General features: G+C 42.9%; 1 non-coding gene across 1 annotated transcript; it reads left to right on the plus strand.

Annotated features, from left to right (window-relative positions):
• Positions 1-1,355: 1,355 nt before the first annotated feature.
• On the plus strand, positions 1,356-1,429 carry TRNAI-AAU. Its single transcript has one exon. It is a non-coding gene; the product is annotated as a tRNA-Ile (tRNA).
• The last annotated feature ends 13,291 nt before the right edge of the window (positions 1,430-14,720 follow it).

Consider the following 14,720-nt stretch of genomic DNA (forward strand, 5'->3'; position numbering starts at 1 on the left):
TTTGAATTGGCATTTCTATTTTACACAAAATTATAGAAGCAAGAGACATTTATGACATTAATGGAAAACAAAATGTTAAAACATTTAACATTCTTTCTATTCCGCGTTTGTTTTTAAACTTTATGAGTAGTTTAGATGTTAGTATGGATTGTTCTGCAATTTTATTTGATTCCAAATATGTTAGCTAAGGAAGTAGTAGTAATTAGTAGGAATGGTTGGGAAGTAAAATAACTTCGCTATTCTCTTGGGGCTACAGTGCTGGAAATTTGACCAGAGATTCCAAGATTCTGTTTCCCCACCTGCTGCTCATAAAAGCATAAAACATGTTTAATAATCCAAACCAATACGAAAAGAAAACTTAATGGGGAAGGAACATTGACAAATTCCATCATAAAATTCTACTGAGATCACACTCATTGTCATTAAACTGATAAGTAAGAAGTATTTGTTGAGGATGGTTTTTAGACAGTGATGTCTGAAGTGAAACTAAAAAAAATTCCAATATGATTACAGATTTTTTCTTAATTTGCTTATTTGCCTGCATTTCTCTGTTTTCTCAAACGTGAAGAAAAGATTTATCTCAGATGTTTCAGGTCCAACAATGTTCAGACAGCTGATTCCCTCTGTCAATTCTATTCAATCTGATTGATCAGAGAAGCAGCATGGCGTAGTTGATAGAGCACGGGTTTGGAAATCAGAAGGTCATGGGTTCTAATCCCGGCTCCACCCTATGTCTGCTGTATGACCCTGGGCAAGTGACTTCAATTCTCTGGGCCTCAGTTACCTCATCTGTAAAATGGGGATTGAGACTGTGAGCCCCACTTGGGACAGGGACTATGTCTGACCCGATTTGCTTGCATCCACCTCCGTGCTTAGTACAATGCTTGGCACATAGTGCTGAACAAATATCACTATTATTATTTTATCACAGTCAACATCCTGTAAAACTCAGGTCTCTGAAACAATTTTCTAAGACATTTCACCAGAACTAATAGATAGATGATATTTAGAGTTGGTTGTGTTCAGAACAATCTACTAAATGCTTGGGAGAATGCAGTACATCAGGGTTAGTACACATGTATACATGTACAAATGTGTACACATGTACATGTTATCAAATGCCTATGATTCATTATGAGACACATAAATAATATCCTATAAAATAACACATTAAGTTGAAAGGGACAATATTGTCTCATTTTAGATTATTTCTTCGTTGTTTCACTCTTCAATGGGGAAAGCTATGTTTCCCTATCCCTTGTTTTGTTCAAACTAGGTCCCTCAGGAAATGTGGGTTTTCTCTGTACACAGATTCCTTCAAATGGATATTAAAAGTCAAAAAACCTTGAGCTAATGGCCGGTTAGCTCAGTTGGTTAGAGTGTGGTGCTAATAACGCCAAGGCTGCGGGTTCGATCCCCGTACGGGCCACCGGTTTTCTTTTAGACTGTGAGCCCACTGTTGGGTAGGGACTCTCTCTAATATGTTGCCAACTTGTACTTCCCAAGCGCTTAGTACAGTGCTCTGCACACAGTAAGCGCTCAATAAATACGATTGATTGATTGATTATGTACCCTGCTCACACAAAAAAAATTACATCCTAGAGGACTAACCTGATGGATTTTAAGGTTCGAAGAAAAGAGGATAGTTGGACATTTTTTGAAAATATTCTTCCAGCAGTCATTACTAAATATTTGGGAAAAGTCCATCTGAATGAAAATGTTAGGAAGCCAGTGTGTCTAAGGAAAGATAATGGAACCAGAAGTCAGGAGGCTGCTGTGTGATCTTGGGCAAGTCCCTTTCCCTGTCTGTGCCACAGTTTCTCATCTGTAAAAATGAGGATAAGATTTCTGGCCTCCCTCCCTATTAGATCGTGAACCCAATCATGACAGTGATCAGGTCTGCCCTGATTAGCTAGCATCTATCCCAGTGCTTAACATAATGCTTGGCCCACAGAAAACACCTAATCAATGCTTGTAAATGTAATACATAAAAGCGGCAAAGGAGTCGTGAAGATTGGATAATATTTAAAAGAATAAAACTGCTGGTAAAAGCCAAAATACTCAGTGCTTATTAAGGGGGGAAAGACAGAATCAAAGCTTGTTGATTAAAAGAAAAACGGAACGAAAAACCAAAACCTCAAATGGGAACATTACAGGGTGTGAAAGTAGGTTAGGTTAACGAGGAGAAATGGCAAGAGTTTGTAGGTTTAGAATCAGAATAGCGAAATCCTGGTTGCAATGCAAATATAGAAGCAGAAAAATAGTCTTCCAATAGTTCAAGAATAAGGAGCATTATAGAGGAAAATAGTGTTTTAAAATTAATTGAAGAGGGTTCAATAACATAGGAAAGACAATGAACACGGTTTTTCTTTCCACTTTTCATCTCACTTAATCGAAAAACATTCAGTTGTGATCTGAAAACCAAACCGACATTGAATGGGCTGATGGGTAGGATAAAGTAGTTGGGAAGGACTTGGGAAAGATTGTGTCATTAAATTGGATATATTAAAATTGGCAGGCCCTGATGATCTGGGAATTGGGAATTTGGGCAATGTCATTCTTTTGTCTCCAATTAGAGATTTAGAGAACTCAGGAGGGAATGGTGAAGAACCAAATGTCTCGATAGCAACAATAACAATTAGTGCATTTTTGAGCCCTTACCATGTGATAAGCACCGTACTAAGTGCTGGAGTGGATACAAGGTAATCAAATCAAACATAGTCCCTGCTCCCAAATGGGGCTCGCAGTCTTGCTAGGAGGGAGAACCTGCCTTTAATTCCCATTTTACAAAGGAATGATGATGATGATGATGATATTTATTAAGCACTTACTACGTGCAAAGCACTGTTCTAAGTGCTGGGGAGGTGACAAGGTGATCAGGTTGTCCCACAGGGGGCTCACAGTCAATCCCCATTTTCCAGATGAGGTAACTGAGGCACAGAGAAGTGAAGTGACTTGCCCAAAGTCACATAGCTGACAATTGGCAGAGCGGGGATTCGAACCCATGACCACTGGCTCCAAAGCCCGGGCTCTTCCCACCAAGCCACGCTTCTCCTCTAAAGGAAGAAACCGAGGTACAGAGAAATTTAGTGACTTGCCCCAAGTCACACAGCAGCTATGTGGTGGAGGCAGGATTGGACTCCCAGATTCGTGCCACTAGAAAGGCGTCCTCCTAATTACATAAAATTGTGGCATTTGTTGAGCATTTGCTGGATGGCAAACACTGTGCTGAGCTCTGGGATAAGCGCAACAATTAGGTCAGACACAGTCCATGTCCCATGAGGAGGATTACAGTCTAATTTCACTATCCTTACCCTTGAAAAGACAGTTCTGAACATCACTGTCCATTATGCTGACCCTCTAAACCCGGAATCATCCCCCAAAATCAATCAACAATATCTACCGAGCACCTAGTCAGTGCAGGGGACTGTACTAAGCACCACGAAAAGTACAGCAGATTCTAAAGGCCCAAGCATAACCTATTAGCTAAAACACAGGATCTGGGTTCAAATCTCAGCTCTGCTACTTGCCTCCTTTGTGAGCTTGGGCAAGTTACTTATAAAAGAATAATATTAATAATAATAATGGTATTTGTTAACTGCTATGTGCAAAGCACTGTTCTAAGTGCTGGGGGGGACAAGGTGATCAGGTTGTCCCACGTGGGGCTCCCAATCTTAATCCCCATTTTCCAGATGAGGTAACTGAGGCCCAGAGAAGTGAAGTGACTTACCCACAGTCACACAGCTTACAAGTGGTGGAGCCGGGATTAGAACCCATGACCTCTGACTCCGGGCTCTTTCCACTGAGCCACGCTGCTTCCCACATTCCTAATTAATGCCTTCATCATCATCATCATCATCAATCGTATTTATTGAGCGATAACTGTGTGCAGAGCACTGTACTAAGCGCTTGGGAAGTACAAGTTGGCAACATATAGAGGCAGTCCCTAACCAGAAGTGGGCTCACAGAAGACAGACAACACAACAAAACATGTGGACAGGTGTCAGGTCATCAGAATAAATAAAGATAAAGCTAGATGCACATTATTAATAAAATAAATGGAATAGTAAATATGTACAAGTAAATGTTATTATTAACAGTAATAAGTAATTACTGTTGCCTCAGTTTCCTCGTTTGTAAAATGGGGATTCTATTCCTCCCCCTTCTTTAGACTGTGAGCCCCATGTGGGACGGGGACTGTGTGCGACCTAATTACCTTGGAACTACCTCACTGTTTAGTACAGTGCTTGGCACGTAGTAAGCACTTAACCGATACCAATCACTCAATGGTACCTCAATTATTAGGAGAGGGGAGGGAGTGGTTGTGGGTATTCCCAAATCTCTAATTTTCCCCCTTCCCAACCCCGATGTTACCTCAGTTGGAATGCTCAAAGGCTAAAGACATTTATTCTTGGTTCCCTAAGGCTTGGGGCAATCGGATTCATTTTCCCCTGGAGCTGGCCAGGAGTAAGGTTTATTAAGCTCTATTTCACTTTATCACTAAGGTTAAACTCTTCAAGCAAAGTGCCGCTAAGAGAACATTATCATTGGTATGTAATTTTGTATCATTTCGGACTAATGGCGTTACTGAGCCCCTGTGAATACCATGAAGTTGCTGCAATCTACATCTTCCATGGGAAGACTTCCAAGATTTTACAGAGGTAATCGATCAATCGATTCTATTTATTGAATTCTTACTCTATGCGGGGCACTGGACTAAGTGCTTGGGAATTTCTGCTACAACAGAGATGAAAGACACGTTCCCTGGCCATCAGGAGCTTACAGTCTAGAGGGGGAGGAAATCTTCCTCCTGGTGATGGGGTAGCATTATTATTATTCATTCATTCATCCAATCGTATTTATTGAGCACTTACTGTGTGCAGAGCACTGTACTAAGCGCTTGGGAAGTCCAAGTTGACAACATATAGAGACGGTCCCTACCCAACAATGGGCTCACAGTCTAGGGGCGGAAGACAGACAACACAACAAAACGTGTGGACAGGTGTCAGGTCATCAGAATAAAGATAAAGCTAGATGCACATTATTAACAAAATAAATCGAATAGTAAATATGTACAAGCAAATATTATTATTAACAGTAATAATAAGTAATTATTGTTAATAGTGTTATTGTATTGTTGATCATTATTATCAATAATAGTAATAGCATTTGTAAAGCACTTAATGTGTGTCAAGCACTGTTCTAAGTGCAGGAGTAGACATAATCATGTGGCACATGATCCCTATCCCACAAGGTACTCACAGTCTAAGTAGGAGAGAGAACAGGCCATCCCTATCAGGATTATTATTATTATTGCTAATAATAATAATAATAATGACATTTATTAAGTGCTTACTATGTGCAAAGCACTGTCCTAAGCACTGGGGAGGTTACAAGGTGATCAGGTTGTCCCACGGGGGGCTCACAATCTTAATCCCCATTTTCCAGATGAGGTAACTGAGGCACAGAGAAGGGAAGTGACTTGCCCAAAGTCACACAGCTGACAAGCGGCAGAGCCGGGATTTGAACCCATGACCTCTGACTCCAAAGCCCGGGCTCTTTCCACTGAGCCAGGCTGCTTCTCCAATTGTTATCACTGTGTAGTTCGGCATTCTGCAAACAATAAGCACTCATTCATTCATTCATTCAATTGTATTTATTGAGCGCTTACTGTGTGCAGAGCACTGTACTAAGTGCTTGGGAAGTACAAGTTGGCAACATATAGAGATGGTCCCTACCCAACAACGGGCTCACAGTCTAGAAGGGGGAGACAAACAACAAAACAAAACATATTAACAAAATAAAATACATAGAATAAATATGTACAAATAAAATAGAGTAATAAATACGTACAAACACATATACATATATACAGGAAATATAAATCAGTATATTTATATACTGATTTCTAGACTGTGAGCCCACTGTTGGGTAGGGACCGTCTCTATATGTTCCCAACTTGTACTTCCCAAGTGCTTAGTACAGTGCTCTGCACACAGTAAGCGCTCAATAAATACAACTGAATGAATGAATATAATAATTATATAATTATATATATTATTATATATTATATTGGAGAATCAGCGTGGCTCACTGGAAAGAGCCCGGGCTTTGGAGTCAGAGGTCATGGGTTCAAATCCCAGCTCCGCCAACTGTCAGCTGTGTGACTTTGGGCAAGTCACTTCACTTCTCTGTCTCAGTTACCTCATCTGTAAAATGGGGATTGACTGTGAGCCCGCCGTGGGGCAATCTGATCACCTTGTAACCTCCCTAGCGCTTAGAACAGTGCTTTGCACATATTAAGTGCTTAATAAATGCTATTATTATTATATAATGTAATATATAATTATTATAATATTATATAAATATAATATCAGTAGATACCACTGATTGGTAACAATAATAATTATGGTAGAGGCAAGATAATCAGGTCAGACACAGTTCCCATCCCACGTGGGGCTGATCGACTAAGAGAAAGGTGAAGAGGTTTGTAACCCCCATTTCTTATAGATTAAAAAAAAAACTGGGGCCCAGAGTAGTTAAGTGACTTATCCAAGGTCATTCAGCAGGGAAATGGCAGAGCCAGGATTAGAACCCAGGACCTCTGACTCTCAGGTTTAAGTTTTTTCCCCGAGGCCCATGCCATTTCTGATAGGCTTGGCCAGAATAACTCTGGCATCCGTCTACCACTCCCCTCATTTTGCCAGCTTCCCTGATATCTCTGAGTTGGGGTCTCACAGGTAACATCTTCACCATTTTTCCCCTCAATCACAGGCTGACTGGACAGCAGGCATAATGATAACGGTATCTGTTAAGCGTTTTAATTCATCATATGTACTGAATGTCTTCCATGGGATTCACAGTCTAAGGGGAATAATAATAATGATGGTATTTGTTAAGCGGTTACTATATGCCAAGCACTGTTCTAAGCGCTGGGGAGGTTACAAGGTGATCAGGTTGTCCCACCGGCGGCTCACAGTTTTGACCCCCATTTAACAGATGAGGTAACTGAGGCACGGATAAGTGAAGTGACTTGCCCAAAGTCACCCAGCTGACAGTCGGTGGAGCCGGGTTTTGAACCCATGACCTGTGACTCCAAAGCCCGGGCTCTTTCCACTGAGCCATGCTGCTTCTCGGGAAGGAAGAACAATGATTGAATCCCCATTTTATAGGTGAGGAAACTAAAGCCCAGAGAAGTCAAACTAAGGCCCAAGGTCACACAGCAGGAAAGCAGGATTAGAACCCAGGTCCTCTGACTCCCAGCCCCATGTTCTTTCCACTAAGCCACTAGGGGTTCAAGCTCTCCATGTCAAGAGAGAAATGAATTCTCTGTTCCCTTTTCATTCATTCAGTAGTATTTATTGAGCACTTACAGTGTGCAGAGCACTGTACTAAGCGCTTATCATGCTTTTCATGCCACTGCATTCCACTATGTTTTCCCTAGAAGAAAATGAGCATGGCATGTATGTAAGGAGTCCAATGGGGAAGTAGAGAAGCAGCGCGGCTCAGTGGAAAGAGCCCGGGCTTTGGAGTCAGAGGTCATGGGTTCAAATCCCGCCTCCCCCAATTGTCAGCTGTGTGACTTTGGGCAAGTCACTTCACTTCTCTAGGCCTCAGTTACTTCAACTGTAAAAAATGGGGATTAAGACTGTGAGCCCCCCGTGGGACAACCTGATCACTTTGTAACCTCCCCAGCGCTTAGAACAGTGCTTTGCACCTAGTAAGCACTTAACAAATACCATTATTATTAGGAAGAAGGCCATAATAACCTGAAGAAAACAGGGCACTGATTTTTTCTTCTCCCTCCACTCACTGTGCCCCGTCTCTCATAGAGACGGTCCCTACCCAACAGCGGGCTCACAGTCTAGAAGGGGGAGACAGAGAACAAAATCAAACATACTGACAAAATAAAATAGATATGCATAAGATAAATAAATAAATAAGTAAATAAATAAATAAGGAGATAGATAAGTAAATAAATAAATAAATAAATAAATAGGACAGAGCCCGGTCTAGGAGGGCCTGGAATCTGGAAAGGGGTGAGGTGGGAAGGATTCCCCAGTCACATGACACATGGCTTCCATCTGTCACTGAAAAACTCCCCAGCTGCATCCCCAATTTGAGCACACATGGGATTCAGAAACACCGGCAAGTGATCCGATCCTGACACTTCCACAGGGAGAAGCCATCCCAGGAAACCCGTGGACAAAGAGCCACTTCTTCCATCACAGGGTTTCCCGCCCGGCAAACTGCCCCTACTCATTGTCTTCCACCTGATGAAGACATTCCCTGCTTTAAGGCTAGCGCTGCATCAGTTGCTTAGGAGATACAGGGAGGAACTTTCTATTTACATACCCATACCGTGGAGGAAATGTGTCGAAATGAGCTAATTAAATGAATACTGAAGGGAACAACTGATTATGAACATTAAAAAAATATTATCAAATAGAGCCGCGTCAGGAGAATACGTTCCATCTAAAGAGAAAATCGGCCTTTTGTCACGGAGCTACCGGCTGGCTCCAACTTCAGCCATCCCAGTGGGGATTGCCGACAATTGATTACAGGCCCGGTTACCCTTTAAGAGGCAGAAACCGGTCAAACAAAGGACTGGATGAATTCCCCGAAAATCCAGATTTCTGCTCACGGATCCATCTGGGTTGAATTTATGCTGGGATCGTGTTAAGAAGTTGTCCGCAGTTCCCGCTCTCCGCAGCCTTCGTTAGCCGTTATCTCTAAGAGTAATCACTTCTCTTAAGCTCGTGACCCATTTGATATCCGAAAAACAGCAGCATTAATTTTCATTTGTCACATTGTAGGGGATAAATGGACTAAATGTTAATAGCATTCTTCTCGAGTAATCAGTTCTACATGATTAACCTCAAAATTGCCAAAATGTTGTTTACTCTTCATTTGTATCCGAGGGAAGAAGAGACGGGGAGTCAGACGGAGTTGGATTAATTTACTTTCGGATCTGTATTAAAACTTGCCACAGTGATTCATACTCATTTTCCTCGATATTCATCCTGACAAAACGACTTAATCTTCGGAGGTGTCCGTTGGAAAATGAGGCCGTTCCAGAAGTAGTAGCCCTCTGAATCGTTGCCACCTCCCTCTCTGTTTCAGGAAAAGGGCCTTTTGCGGGTTTTAGAGGACAGGGGTTCGCCACAAACGTCCTCCCCACCCCCCCAAAAAAAACTTTGTTTAAATGGTTTATTTTGGTAAAGAACTCAAATGCCCAGACACTGGTCTGTCCTGCCATCTAGTGGAATCGGCCTATGGACCACCATCCAAATCACAAGGTGAAAGAGGATTATTTCCCATTTTCGTGACTATCGGACACGTAAAACATCACAGATTATTGAATATATTCATCTCCCGGTGTGTTCGCTGTCGGCCCGACTCTGGGCAGACGGGAAATGCAAGGGATGTTGAAATTGGCACTAGGGAATCCCCCGTGCTGCCCGCACATCTTAAGGAAGTCAAAGTGTACGTGGCAAAAAGATTCGATTAAACTTTGGCCTGAGTTGCTGGGGAGAAACCAGCAATGGAGACTTAATGCTTGGGCTTTCCAACCTCATTTCATGACTCAGTGGTTGCAAATCCACCTGGATGGTTTGGGTAATAAAGACGATATCTAGACCTATCTAGAAAAGCAGCGTGGCCTACTGGATAAAGTACGGCCCGGGAAGGATCTGGGTTCTAATCCACTAGTCCGCTGCGTGACCTTGGGCAAGACACTTCACTGGATTTCAGTTTCCTCCACTGTAAAGTGGGGATTAAATAACTTTCTCCCTCCTATTTGGACTGTGAGCCCCACGTGGGACAGGGACCGTATCCAATCTAATTAACTTTTCTCTACCTCAGAGTTCAGTACCGTGCTTGGCACATAGTGAAGGCTTAGCAAGTACCGTAATTATTATTAGACCTCTTTATCGCACATTGCCATGCGCATCGCGTACCCAATTCTGTGCAGCTAGCAACCGTTTGGATTGCATCTGAGCATTCGTCGGGATTTCAATAGGCCACGAATGAGTCTTTGAGAAAAAGCCAGGGACATGCTCTATAGAATTCTGGTCTCTTTTTAACCTTTGCTTTTTATTCATCTTTGCCAGCCCCATGAATGAGCAAAGTCCAAATCACACCGGTCTTACCCCAGAATACCTTCTCCGCTCGGTAACTCTCCGTTCGCTTGAACAAGGCACGAACGGGCTTCAGTTGGTTCACGAATATCAATAAGGAGCAGTGTGGCTCAGTGGACTGTCGGCTGTGTCACTTTGGGCAAGTCACTTCACTTCTCTGTGCCTCAGTCACCGCATCTTTAAAATGGGGATTAAAACCGTGAGCCCCACGTGGGACAACCTGATTACTTTGCATAGAGAAGCAGCGTGGCTCAGTGGAAAGAGCCCAGGCTTTGGAGTCAGGGGTCATGGGTTCAAATCCAGGCTCCGCCAACTGTCAGCTGTGTGACTTTGGGCAAGTCACTTAACTTCTCTGGGCCTCAGTTACCTCATCTGTAAAATGGGGATTAAAACTGTGAGCCCCCCATGGGACAACCTGATCACCTTGTAACCTCCCCAGCGCTTAGAACAGTGCTTTGCACATAATAAGCGCTTAAATGCCATCATCATTATTATTATTATTATGATTATTATTATTATTATTATTATCTCCCCCAGAGCTTAGAATCGTGCTTGGCACATAGTATGCACTTAATTACCATCATCATTATTATTATTGTTATTATTATCAATTCTGAGGACTCTAAAGCCTAAAGTGGGATTGGGGCAACTTTCATATCTTGGAATTCTCATCTTAATAATAGCAATAATGATGGCAATAATAATAATGGTATTTTCCAGTGTAAGCTCATTGTGGGCAGGGAATGTGTCCATTTATTATTATACTGTGCTCTCCCAAGTCCTTAATACAGTGCTCTGCACATTTTAAGCAATCAATAAATACGACTGACTCTGTGACAAGCACTGGACTAACCACTGGGATAGTGTCACTCTTTATTGCTATATTGTACTTTCCCAATCACTTAGTACAATGCTCTGCACACAGTAACCACTTAATAAAAACGATTGAATGAATAGATACAAGATGATCAGGTCAGACACAGTCCTAGTCCCATTTGGGGCCCACAGGCGAAGGGGAAGGAAGAAGAGGTACTGAATCCCCATTTTATGGATGAGGCAACTGAGGCACAGGAAAATGAAGTGCATTGGTCACAGCAGGCAAGTGACAGAATGGGGATTAGAACCCAGACCCCCACTCTTTTCACAAGGCCTCACTTCTTATTTGATCGGAGCCCCGGATATTTTATGAACCCGATCCACTCAGGCCGGCTCCTTTAGAGACACACAAAACCAAAACAGCAGGAGAAGTTGGCTCTACCCATACCGGCTCCGCCAATTGTCAGCTGTGGGACTTTGGACAAGTCACTTCACTTCTCTGTGCCTCAGTTACCTCATCTGTCAAATGAGGATTAAGACTGTGAGCCCCACGTGGGGCAACCTGATCACCTTGTATCTTCCCCAGCGCTTAGAACAGTGCTTTGCACAGAGTAAGCGCTTAACAAGAGAAGCAGCGTGGCTCAGTGGAAAAAGCCCAGGCTTTGGAGTCAGAGGTCATGGGTTCAAATCCCGGCTCCACCACTTGTCAGCTGTGTGACTTTGGGCAAGTCACTTCACTTCTCTGGGCCTCAGTTCCCTCATCTGTAAAATGGGGATGAAGACTGTGAGCCCCACGTGGGACAACCTGATCTCCTTGTAAATTCCCCAGTGCTTAAACAGTGCTCTGCACATAGTAAGCGCTTAATAAATGCCATTATAAAAAAAACAAATGCCATCATCATTATTATTATTATTAGGATGTTTCGCCAGAAATGTCTAGTAGAATGGCTCTAGGTAGTAAGCACCCCCCTAGATTATAAACTCCTAGTGGGGAAGGGTCATATCTACTGTGTTTTATTGTACTCACCTAAGTGCTTAGTTCAGTGCTCTGCACATAGTAAGTGCTCAATAAATACCACCGATTGATTGATAGTACACCATAATGCAAAGAACATGTATTGAAAACCCATTTTACAGTTGAGGAAACTGAGGCACAGAGATGTTACATGATGCAAAGTCACACAGCAAGCAACTGGCAGAGTCAGGATTAGAACCCAGGCCCTCTGACTCCCAGGAATGTGCTCTTTCCACCAAGCCACACTGGACTTCAGTGTTCTGAGCTGCAAAATAGAGATGAAATACCTTCTCTTTCTCCCTCTCTCTTTCCTTCTCTCTAGTCATGATCAATCATTCAATTGTATTTACTGAGGGCTTACTGTATGCAGAGCACTGTACTAAGCGCTTGTGATCCCCACAAGGAACAAAGACCGTAACAGCCTCTAATTATCTTGCATCTGGTGCAGCGCTTAGCACCTAGTAAGTGCTTAATATATCGTAATAATAATGATGGCATTTATTAAGCACTTACTATGTGCTAAGCACTGTACTAAGCACTGGGGTGGTTACAAGGTGATCAGGTTGTCCCCCGGTGGGCTCACAGTCTTAATCCCCATTTTACAGATGTGGCAACTGAGGCCCAGAAAAGTGAGGTGACTTGCCCAAAATCACACAGCTGACAATTGGCGGAGCTGGGATTTGAACCCATGACCCGGGCTCTTTCCATTGAGCCACGCTGCTTCTCTATCAGATTTCATATATCATATTTTTATTATTATTGTTATTTTTAATTATCATTATTCTCCTCCTCCAGCAGATACACTGACGGGGAGAGAAAGTCCCAAGGACGTCTCTCTCGGAGGCTTCAAACCACAACGCTGACCTTTCTGGAGGGATCTGACAAGTTGCCCCCCACTCATTAGCACCGTAGGCCCAGACGCCTGCTTACACCAACCTCTAATCCGGTTGACTAACTGAGAACCTCCACAGGGCAGATGACAATTTTTAATTAGCAGTGCTAATTGGGGCACAAAATCAGCATCACCGGGCCCTGATACACTTTATTTCCCTTTGAGTCAGTCGCCGGCCGGGCCGCCAGGGAAACGACAAGCGGTGGGAGTGATCGGGTGGGTTGGGATTGGGTGAGTATTGACGACAGGTCATTTATTTTTGACCCGAAACGTCTCCTTCACCCAGTTTAATGCCCTACCCTGTGAGATTTCACAGGGGCAGACCCCAGGTGACCTCTTTTCCATCAGAAATATAATAATAATAATAATAATGGCATTTGTTAAGCGCTTACTATGGGCCAAGCACTGTTCTAAGAGCTGAGGTAGATGCAGGATAATCACGTTGGACACAGTCCCCATCTCACAGGGGGCTCACAGTCTTAATCCCCATGTACAGATGAGGTAATTGAAGCCCAGAGAAGTTTAGTGACTTACCCAAGGTCACACAGCAGACACGTGGTAGAGCCAGGATTAGAAACCACGTCCTCTGACTCTTTTCACTAGTCTGGGACCGATCCACTTACATATATATTTTCAACTTGATTCACTCGGCCACTTTGTCCTGCCACAGATCAACTATTTCCTGTTAGAAATAGACCCCCATCTGGCTCTCAATCTTTTTACATCATTGTCATCGCTAATAATAAGGGGATAACAATAATTGTGACGTTTATTAAGTGCTTCCCATGTGCCAAACACTGTACTAAGTGCTGGGTTAGATAGAACACAATTTGATCAGACACAGCCCCGGTCCCACACGGGGCTCACAGTCTAAGTAGAAGAGAGAACTGATATTAAATCCCCCTTTTATAGATGAAAAAACTGAGGCACAGGGAATAATAATCGTGGTATTTGTTAAGTGTTTATTATGTGTCAAGCATTGTACTAAACACTGGGGCAAAGAGAAGATAATCAAGTCCCACATGGGGCTCACGGTCTAAGGAGGAGAGAGAAAAGATATTGGATCCCCCTTTGGCACATGAGGAAACTGAGGCACAGAGAAGTTAAGTGACTTGCCCAAGGTCACCCAACAAGCAACTAGCAAAGACTGACCTGAACTCGAGTCCTCCGGCTATTTGACCTGGCCCAGTGACTTTGGGCAAGTCACTTCACTTCTCTGTGCCTCAGTTATCTCATCTGTAATATAAGGATTAAGACTGTGAGCCCCATGTGGGACCATCTGACGACCTTGTATCTACCCCAGTGCTTAGAGCAGTGCTTGGCACAGAGAAAGGGCTTAACAAATAATAATGATAATAATGATGGCATTTATTAAGCGCTTACTATGTGCAAAGCACTGTTTTAAGCGCTGGGGAGTTACCCACGGGAGGCTTACAGTCTTAATCCCCATTTTCCAGATGAGGTAACTGAGGCACAGAGAAGTTAAGTGACTTGCCCAAAGTCACACAGCTGACAATTGCTGGAGTCAGGATTTGAACCCATGACCTCTGACTCCAAAGCCCGGGCCCTTTTCCACTGAGCCACGCTGCTAACAAATACCATTATTATTCTTCTTATTATTATTATTCTTATTATTATTATTCTTTCCATTAGGCCACGCTGCTTTTTGCATGGCAAGTGGCAAGACATTGAAATGGTAGAAGTGGACTGTGACTAGAAGTTTCCTGTGACTTGGGAAGGAGAAAAGCATTAATTAGGGAAGGTCCCCTAGAGAAGATGCATTTCAAGGATGGGCCTGTATTTTATCACCTTCACAAAAGCCTTCACAAAACCTACATCGTTTCTGGTAGTTTTAATT

The sequence above is a fragment of the Tachyglossus aculeatus genome, chromosome 9 (assembly GCF_015852505.1).
Source record: "Tachyglossus aculeatus isolate mTacAcu1 chromosome 9, mTacAcu1.pri, whole genome shotgun sequence".
NCBI classification, from domain to species: Eukaryota; Metazoa; Chordata; class Mammalia; order Monotremata; family Tachyglossidae; genus Tachyglossus; species Tachyglossus aculeatus.